Raw genomic sequence first — 9,513 nt, 5'->3', positions numbered from 1 at the left:
ATATGACATCAATCTCTTCTCCCTTGTCCAGGTGATAGGTCACCTGGTCGTAGAAGGAAACGAGATTGGTCAAGCAAGACCAATATCTATACTTATATATAAGTATTTGAGAGGATGCACCAAGGAAGTGAAGAATGCTTTGGGGAAGGACACAGAAACATAACTAAAATGAATGGGTTTCAAGGGAAAATGTAGTTGAATATTAAGGGCAAATTATTCCCAATTGAGACATCAGCAGAGCTCCATCAGGTAAGACTGCTTACCTACTTACTACAACCCCTCCTCCACTCTTCTTTGGCTATCATAATCCCTTTCCCTCATGTATAGGTGCTGAAAGAGTTCACTATGCCTCTGCCACATTCTTTGGACAAATAAGACAAAAGAAAACAGAAAAAAGCTACCATTCATATTAACAGTTTTTCAGGGACTCAAGCAGAATGCAACAGACTCACACTTAGGTATCTTAAATCTACTGATGCATCTAATTAGTGGAAGAGAATCTAGCCCAATGTATGTACATATTAGACCAAGTGGATATGCATATTAGGTAAAAAAAACATGACTAAATTTGGATTCTGTTTAAATGCAAGTTACTCAAGAGCTGCTCTTTTCTAGGAGTCCAGCATTATAGCTAAAACCGCATAATCCCTTGAGATTCTTTCAAATATAAATCTTATTCAAAAGCAATTTGAAATATAAAATAATTCAAAATAAAACTGTCTGAAGAAAAATTTGAACGGGTTTCCCAAACAGATCCCAGAGGTATATACTAAGTCTGATTCCAACTGTGTCAGACATATGGAATTAATGAAAATACTGCTGCAAAACAGGAGGTTTAGTGCTGTATGGGTTAGCAGCAGCACAGCAATCTGGTGGTTGTTAGGTGACCAGGGAAGCTCACACTGCTAGGTTCACTGGGAATTAGAGAAGTCATTAAATTCAACCTTTTATTAAATCCTCTCCACTGGCCCTTTTAATATGTGCTGCCTGTTTCCTAGATTATCTAAATCTTAGTTAGCTCAGTCACATCATATTTCTGTTTTAAACACTCATGATTGCAGACTTGCAGTCTTGTTTCTCTTGGCATTAGAGACAATTCCACTTACATTTCTCAGTGGCTTTAAAAACGAAATATTGTCTCTGATACACTCTTTCTTGACTTGTTTCATAAATGGTTTCTTGCTGCAGCACTGTGCCTATTGAAGTCTATGGGAGATATATCAATGGGAATAAGAGCTTAATGGTAGTCAGAGATCCTGCCATTCACAGCCCTGTACTGGGACTAATGAGGAACTGCACTAGTCCAAGGGAAGCTCTGAGGCATTCGCAGCACTCTAGCACCTGACCCTGGAGCTCCAGGAGGCAGAAGCAAGGTACCTACTTGTACATCGTTTCAACAACTACGTACTTATGCTGGTTGGTGCATGAAGGTAGGGAGAGATAACTCTGGCTCTTGCCTGGACGTACTAAGGGAACAAGGTTTGCCTGGTCCATAAACAATGCAAGAAGTAGGAAGACTGCCACCACACACACACTTACCCACAGATTAACTATCTGAATAAGAACATTAACATTCTGATTACCAGTTAGCTGCAGCCATGTTCTCCTGTGTCTATTAAGTACAAAGGACAATTATAATAACAAAGCAGAATAAATACTTAAACGTGGGTTGAGACTGAGTGTCTCAAGTGATTGGAACTGACAGCTAACTATGCCCTCTAGAAAACCTTACATGCTACACCTGTTCGTTATCTTTTCTGTCACTTATTTATAGTGTCTTGAGTGAACATTGTGCTTTACAACCACAAAAAAGGCAAATCCTATGGCCCTAGGACCAATTTGGTCCACCTCCAAACATCCCAATGCTGCCAGCTCTACACACTCATGCTCTGCACCATCCATTCTCCCGTCCTTTAATCCCGCCCTGACATCAAGTGGTGGACCAGCCTATGAGAGGGGGTAGACAAGTCTATTCCATCTTGATCCGACAAGCCACCAGGGACCTCATCTGGTAACTCTTCCACACAGCCATCACCACAGGTGTGTCTGGAGCACTTTATAGGCACCCCCAACACCTGCCCCTTTTGCCAACAGACGGAGACCCTGGCACATGCTTGCCTTGAGGGCACCAAGGTGCAGCCCCTCTTCTGCCTCCTCCAGAACCTCCTGCTGATCTTTTGGATGCACTTCTCCCCACACTTTTTTATTATGTGCTTCCTGTCCATGGCTCCACCAAGCCCTGGGGCCTCCTGGTAAAGCTCCTCCTGGATCTGGACAAGCTGGCCATCTATAAGTCTGGGAAGGAGGCTCTTGCTGGGGGAAACCCAGGCAAATGTTGGACTGTCTTCCTGTCACTCCTCTGCTCATGTCTCTGAGAAGGATTTCACTGCTTGGCATCTCTCGTCTTGTTCAGGGGGCAGTGGGCAGGGGGCATTGGCCGGTGTGCTCTGCTCGGTGTCTCCTTCCAGATTCCTTGTTATTAACTTATGACTTCACTCCCATTCCTGTTTTCTTTTTAGTTATCCCAAAAAATCAGTTGCTGTGTCCCCAGTGGCCTCCCCTATTAAGGAAGGCTTACGGGGGGGGGGGTGATGGGCCTAAGCCCATGACCCCTGGCACATCAAATAGGCCAGTGGCCCTAGGAGTTTACACCCCAACTTGAGTAGAACAGTGAACTTCAAACAGGATGGACCCAGCAAGATTCAGAGGAACCCTCCATGAGATGAACAATGGAGGAAACAGGGTAAATGAGACATGAGGAAAAGGAGAATACGAAGTCTGCAATTGAGACGGAAGGAGGAGTGAAGCAGAAGACAAAAGGAGCAGTGTGAGAGAGGATTGGAAGCCCATAAGCAGAAGGGTCAAGACTGAGACAGAACTATTTGAAAGCAAGCTGAACAACTGAGAGGTGGTAAGTGTTATATTTACTAGAACCTAAACTAGTAGCTCTTACGTACACTCAGTTTGAGTGAGGAGAAATGATAGATTTTGAAAGAGATACATATGTGAAATGTAGTGGCAAGGACTTCATCTGGAAGAAATGGTCACAGTCTTATCATTAGCTGAAAACGAAAGACAGGGTTTTTCAGCAGCACTCCATTCTGGGCGTCTCTGAGTAGGAATGAGTCCAGAAGGAATATAACACTATTCCTTTGTTTCTTTGAGAACAAACTTTTAACAGGGAAGATCAGCATTTTGGTTAGCTTCTTGAATGGCTTTCTTTTTTTCCAGTAGCAACCTGCTGAAGTTGTTTGTAATATGCAAATTGTAATCTGTGCCACTTTCCTAAAATATAGTGAAACTCAACTATTTGAGAAGAAAGTACCCTAAAAATAATCATGTTTTGTGTTTGATGCTGCCCTAGGCGAAGTCAGTGGCAACATTTTTACTGCTAGGATTAGTCCAACCATTCCAACAATTTACATGAATATTACTGGGCATCTATACACATGCTACAGGGCTGGGGCAGAGGAAATTTAATTTAGAATCATAAAATCATAGAAAATTAGGGTTGGAAGCAGCCTCAGGAGGCTATCTATTCCAACCCCCCGCTCAAGCCGGATCATCCTCAACTAGATCATCCCAGCCAAGGCTTTGTCAAGCCGGGCCTTAAAAACCTCCAAAGGTTTCCAAAACCTCCAGAGATTCCACCACCTCTCTAGGTAACCTGTTCCAGTGCTTCACTACCCTCCTAGTGAGAAAGTTTTTCCTAATATCCAACTTAAACCTCCCTTGCTGCAACTTAGACCATTACTCCTTGTTTTGGCATCTGAGAACAGTCTAGCTCCATCCTCTTTGGAATCACCATTCAAGTAGTTACAGGCTGCTATCATATCACCCCTCAGTCTTCTCTTCTGCAGACTAAATAAAACTTAGTTCCCTTGGCCTCTCCTCAGAAGTCATGGGCCCCCAAACCATTTTCATTGCTCTTTTCTGGACTCTCTCCAACTTGTCCACATCCTTTCTATAGTACTCCAGATTTGGCCTCACCAGTGCAGAACAGAGAAGAATAATTACTTCTCTCAATCTGCTGGCAATGCTTCTACTAATATAGCCTTGTATGCTGTTAGCCTTCTTGACAGCAAGGGCACATTGCTGGTTCATAGTTACCGTATTGTCTACTGTAACCCCTAGGTCCTTTTCAGCGGAGCTGCTGCTTAGCCAGTCAGTCCCCAGGCTGTAGCAATGCATAGAATTGTTCCAACCTAAGTGCAGGACTTTGCACTTGTCTTCATTGAACCTCATGAAATTTCATTTGGCCCAATTCTCCAATTTGTCTAGGTCACTCTGAATCCTAGCCCTATCCTCCCGTGTATCTACTACATCCCCCAGCTTGGTGTGATCTGCAAATTTGCTGAAGGAACCCAGCTTGCAGCTCATTAATGAAGATATTGAAGAAAACCAGCCCCAGGACTGACATCGGGGCACTCCGCTTGATACTGGCTGCCACCTAAACATTGAGCCATTAATTACTACCCATTGAACCCAAAGCTCCATCCAGCTTTCTCTATAGCTTACAGTCCCTTCATCCAACACATGCCACCTTAGCTTGCTTGCAAGAATGCTGTTGGAGACTGTATCAAAACCTTGCTAAAGTCATTATGCCCACTGCTTTCCCCACATGCACAGAACAATATCATCATACAAGGCAATCACTTTGGTCTGGCATGACTTGTCCTTTTTAAATCTATGCTGACTGTTTATGATCAGTCACTTCTTTTCCAAAAACTTAGAAATCGATTCTTTGAGTACCTGGTCTTTCTGGAGACTGAGGTGAGACCGACCGCTCTGTGGTTCTTCCCTTTCTTGAGGATGGGCACTATATTTGTCCTTATCCAATCATCCAGGACCTCCCCTGATTGCCACAAGTTTTCAAAGATAATGGCCAGCAGCTCTGCAATCACATCAGCCAACTCCCTCAGCACCCTCAGATGCATCGCATCTGGCCTCATAGACCTGTGCACATCCAGCTTTTCTAAATAGTCCCTAACCTATTCTTTCATCAGTCACCTTCTCTCCAAACTGTGCTGCCCTGTGCAGTAATCTGGCAGCTGACCTTGCCTGTGAAGTCTGAGGTAAAAAAGGCATTGAATACTTCAGCCTTTTCCTTGTCATCTGTCACTAGGTTGCCTCTCCCATTCTTTCCCTTACCTCCTTCTTGTTGCTAACAGACTTGTCGAAATTAGGGGTGTGCAAAGTGGGTAGTATTCGATTCGGATTCAGATTCAGCCCGATTTGGGGGACAGTGATTCGATTAGCTGATTCAAATCAATGTCCTGATTCGATTCAGTCACGTCTGAATCTGAAGATTCAATTCTGATTTGAAGAATCAGCGATTCAGCCATAGACACAGTTTTATATGTTTTTTCTATGTACCTCAAGGTACGTAGCTCGTGAATGCTGAGATGGTGGGGTGGATGGAGCATCCCATGGGAGCATGGGGGAGTCCCCAGTACGCTCAGCGGTGGACCCAGAAGTGGACCGGAAGTACCCGCCTTGTGCCCCTCCCCCAGCTCAGTGATTGGCCATGGGGGGAGACACAGGTGCCCCCCAGACCCAGGAGGCACCACTTGCGAAGCCAGGGGGCAGGAGGGGTCCTCCACATGCTCCGTGGCTAACCCGAAAGTGGATTGGAAGTACTTCTGGTCCGCTTCCGGTTCTACCGCTGAGCATGCAGGGGCTCCCACCATGTTCCTGTGAGATGCTCCATCTGCCCCACCATCTCAGCATTCACGAGCCACTCCTGGTACCTCGTGGTACATAGAAAAAACATATAAAGCTCTTTCTATGGCCAAATCATTGAATCTCTCTGAATCTCTCCAAATCTCTGTGAATTTGATTTAATTCAGAGAAATTAATTGGTCTTCTGATTTGATGCGGATTAGAAGATTCAGCCGCTGAAACAGGCCAAATCTCCTCTGAATTGAATCAGCAACTGGCACTTCACGCAGCCCTAGTAGAAACCCTTCTTGTTACCCTTCATATTCCTTGCTAGCCGCAATTCCAATTGCGCTTTGGCCTGCCTGAGTTCATCCCTGCAAGTGTATGCAATATTCTTATACTCCTCCCAAGTTGCTTGTTTACTTCTTGTAAGTTTCCCTTCTGTGTTTCAGCTCACCAAAGAGTTCTCTGCTAAGCCAAGCTGGTCGCTTGCCACATTTGCTATTTTTTCTACACATTGGGATGGTTTGTTCTTGTGCCCTCCGTAAGGTTTCTTTAAGGTACAACTAGCTTTCTCGGACTCCTTTCCCCTTCAGACTGGATTCCAAGGGGATCCTGAGAGGCGCTGTAATTAAGGTGCCCAAGGCATCTTGTGTATCAGCACCCTCACGCTTCAAAATGGCCACAGGGGGTGCTTTATCTAAAGCTCATTCAACAAGCTTGAGATTAAGTGCCCCTGTGGCCATTTTGAAGCATAGGGATGGTGATACATGAGAAGCAAAGGCTGGCTGGAATGCAGTAATTACCACACTCGAACAGACTTGATTGAGTCTGCTCCAATGTGCTGTAATTACAGCATGTCAGATCAGCTTCCATGCTTGTGTACAGGCACCCACTATGGACCTACCTCCTAGCACAGGAAGTAGTTTCTATTTGGCCTTCAAATAAGTATACAGTGAACCGGAAAGGGAAAACCATGTAAGAGATGGGCAGAAGTACTCTTACTGTTCTGAAAGTAATTAATCAGTCATTAATGTGTGGAAGTGCATGCTGTCTTAGAGGAAACGGTGAAGGGAAAAGTCTACGTAAGGCAATTGCTCTGCCCTTTATCCCCCACCTTCTGTAGATACACGGCATCTAGGAAGAGTGGATGCTATCCCCAGAAAGAGACAGAGCAGTTTGTGCACTCCCCTGTCCGTGAGATCACTCCGAAAGGCAGACACTCAAAGGATACAGCTCTGTGATATTTCCCAGGCAAGACTAAATAGCTGTGTGCCCCGAAGAAAGGAGTTATTTCAGTGCCTATTGCAATCCAGTAGGAATGCACTGAACACTCGTCTCCTGTTTTACATGTCCAAGCCATTTGTGGTACAGACAGAGAAATCCAATGCGAGTGGAGTTAGTAATGCAATATCCAATCCCTATAATGTTTTATATGCATATAATGGCATGTATATATAATTTCCCAGGTGCACTGCATCACTGTTGCTTAGAGCCAGCTTCTATCAGAGTTGCTTATGTCAACAGCTCACCATTACATTAGTAAGAGCCTCGTGGAATTCCATGAGACTGACTGGAGTTCACAGATTGTTCCAAAAGGATTAGGATAAGTGATGAGCTAAAAAGAAATCATCAAACAGCTGAAAATGCCTGGAGAGTCACTGCAGTGCTATATACAAAGGAAAGTAAACAAACATGGCTTCATTACACAGTTCACTACACTCAGCAACTGATATGCAATCCCTATTCCCTGGCCACATACAGTATCTCATCAGAGACTTCAGCCCAAGAAAGCCAATAAAATGAGAATGTATGTTGCCAAGGTGAAGTTTTAAGAGTTACCATTTTAAATTTCCTATTAGGGATAAGTTAAGATTTATGGATGATGTACTGATTTAGAAATGTGTTTAGACGATAAGTTTTTTGGCTTTAGGCTGGCATCAGAGAAAGATCAGTGTAAAGAAAGATTGTTAAAGGTTTTGTGGTACATAAAATAAATCCAACTTATACTTTCAGAGAGCCCTCTGGCTGTATAAAAGATGATGACAGTGACAGTGAGAAAAATTTGCTTATATCTACAATTCTCCATTATTTTCTCATTAACTGGAGTTTTAAAGGGAATCATATTAGTGCCTCCAGAGGATGAGCCATATAAACAAGAGCTACAAATTTATCTGTGCATTAAAATAAATGCTATGGTAACAGGTTTGATTGCTTTGGATACAATTTAAAATCCTAAAGGGTGTATTATCCTGAAATAATCTTACCCTTGGGTCCTTGTATATATTATACTCATACTTCTATTCCTGTGGGGCTATGGCTACCTAACAATCTCTCTTCGGCCTTTTTCCAGAAAAAATCAATTTTTAAATAAAGCACACCAGTTAAGTAATTTTATTTTGATTACTTTGAGTTGCCCATTCTGTTTAGAAGTTTACACCTGGAATATGCCTGGAGAACATGCATCTGCCTACTAGATACCAAAATATGGCACAGCACATTCTGTCAATGTGACTATTTTAAAATAGTGTATTGCAATGCCTCAATGATCTCTGAAGTCAGATATTGGTTCTCTACTAGTGGTCTATATTCAGGATAAATAAATATTATAGGTTATATTACCTAGTTCCACCAGCTGAGGCAGCCAAATCAGTTAAAATTACTTGTATACCACTACTTCTACGGTCACTACAGGTTAGCCTATGGACAAAGCAGAACAGCTCCAAGGCAAAGCATGCAAGGCAAAGTCCCAAAACCTCCAAGGCACACTGAGGTGTGTGGCTATTTCTAGCCAATATATTTTACCTAGTCCTTTCTTTTCTTACGTGCTTTTCCATACCCTGCCATGCCTCCTGTTTCAAGGCCAGCAGAATCAGGTTCTCACTTAACCAAGCAGACCATCCAGCCACGGAGATATTGCATAGCTGCTCCATTGATTTTCACTGAACACCAGGCAGATGGTGTCCAGAAAAAAAATCTGCTTCTATTTGTCATGATAACAAAAATCTAGTTTCTTTTACAAGACCTGATTATTTAAGAAGTTGAGCAACTCTTAGAAGATGCTCATTCCCCATGGGACCTCAAGGAAATCAATATCTGCCAGAAAATACTGAGCACTTGGGAGATTGGGCCCTTAAAGTGGCATTGGCCAGGGAGGGCATTTTATTTAATCACAGCTTAACCTATACTGCTTACTGCAGCATTATTCTTCTCTATTAGTTTCTCAGCATACTGGTTATTTTATAATGTAAACCGCAATATGCAGGCACATTAGGGTGATTTATAGATGGAGACAGAGATGCCTCATTAACAGAAAATGACCTTGCTTTTGTGCATTTAAGTCACATCCTTAGGGGCCCACAAAGACTCCTGAAGGCCTGCCCCAGTCAGCTATACTTTGATTTTTATGTTCAGCTCTTGGTATAAATCGGCTCTAAGCACACTTTGACCTGTCAGTTCTGCTGAGTTATTTTTCTCTCTCTCAAACTCCAACGTCATAAGGCCAAGAGTCAAAAGAACCCCTCCTAGAATCCCCATAATTGTCAATGAGCATAACGACTGGATTATTGTTGGTACAAATAAAGAGGGACTGATCTGGGTGAGAAACACTTGTCTTCATAGTTAAATGTGAGGTGCCACGTGCATACCAATGCATGCACTCTGCAACATGGTTATAGGACCTCTTTGAAACTGTGTTTCTTAATAATGGTTTCCACCTGAGAATTACATTGCATGTCATACTTACATACTTACCATACTAAATCTGTGAAATGTTAAGCGGAGCTACAGGTAGATCGTTCTGTAAGCAGCTGTCTACTAAGAGTTAGTACCATTTTTTGCCCGCAAAGCTCT

This window comes from Crocodylus porosus, unplaced genomic scaffold (assembly GCF_001723895.1).
Source record: "Crocodylus porosus isolate Cpor-Errol unplaced genomic scaffold, CroPor_comp1, whole genome shotgun sequence".
NCBI classification, from domain to species: Eukaryota; Metazoa; Chordata; order Crocodylia; family Crocodylidae; genus Crocodylus; species Crocodylus porosus.
This window is presented reverse-complemented; position numbering follows the sequence as displayed.